A 1,110-nucleotide genomic window follows, 5' to 3' on the forward strand; every position below is an offset into this window, starting at 1 on the left:
GTGATGCCCTACATACAGCTTGCCATAGAAGGGAGTGATAAAATTGGATAAAAGCAGTAGGAAAGCAGAGATTCAGGAGGAGCACAGCATCTCCATACGCCTATCTGAAATCCCCATCATTGGATTACATGAGTAACTTTATCTTTATTTTATGTTTATTATTTATTAATTCTCGAAAATCCATAATCAATTACTATCCGCCTGACTGAGATTTACAAGATGACCATAGCTTGCTTCATACCAACAATCGTTGTGGGATCGACCCTTACTCACGTAAGGTTTATTACTTGGACGACCCAATACACTTGCTGGTTAGTTGAACGGAGTTGTGACCACACATAGTAAAGAGCTATTATCTCGAATTAAATTTCATACAAGTACAAAGAGTACGAATCACAATTTCATCCACCAACAACCTAAAGATAGCCTGGACTCCTGGGATAAGCTGGTCACGACCATTTTGGCTAAGTTCTTTCCTCCTCAAAAGCTGAGAAAGCTTAGAGTGGATGTTCAGACCTTCAAACAAAAAGATGGTGAATCCCTCTATGAAGCTTGGGAAAGATACAAGAAGATGACCAAAAAGTGTCCTTCTGACATGTTTTCAGAATGGATCATATTAGATATATTCTATTATGGTCTATCTGAATTTTCCAAGATGTCATTGGACCATTCTGCAGGTGGATCTATTCACCTAAAGAAAACGCCTGAAGAGGCTCAAGAACTTATTGACATGGTTGCAAATAACCAATTCATGTACACTTCTGAGAGGAATTCCGTGAATAGTGGGACGCCTCAGAGGAAGGGAGTTCTTGAATTGATGCTCTGAATGCCATATTGGCTCAGAACAAAGTGTTGACTCAGCAAGTCAACATGATCTCTCAAAGTCTGAATGGATGGCAAAATGCATCCAACTGTACTAAAGAGGCAGCTTCTGAAGAAGCTTATGATCCTGAGAACCCTGCAATGGCAGAGGTTAATTACATGGGTGAACCTTATGAAAACACCTATAATTCATCATGGAGAAATCATCCAATTTTCTCATGGAAGGATCAACAACAGCTTCAACAAGGCTTTAACAATGGTGGACGCAATAGGCTGAGCAATAGCAAG

General features: G+C 39.8%; 1 non-coding gene across 1 annotated transcript; it reads right to left on the minus strand.

Annotated features, from left to right (window-relative positions):
* Positions 1-493: 493 nt before the first annotated feature.
* Positions 494-597, minus strand: LOC127746098 (small nucleolar RNA R71). Its single transcript, XR_008007718.1, has one exon. It is a non-coding gene; the product is annotated as a small nucleolar RNA R71 (small nucleolar RNA).
* Between the last annotated feature and the right edge of the window lie 513 nt (positions 598-1,110).

Source organism: Arachis duranensis, chromosome 3 (assembly GCF_000817695.3).
Source record: "Arachis duranensis cultivar V14167 chromosome 3, aradu.V14167.gnm2.J7QH, whole genome shotgun sequence".
NCBI classification, from domain to species: Eukaryota; Viridiplantae; Streptophyta; class Magnoliopsida; order Fabales; family Fabaceae; genus Arachis; species Arachis duranensis.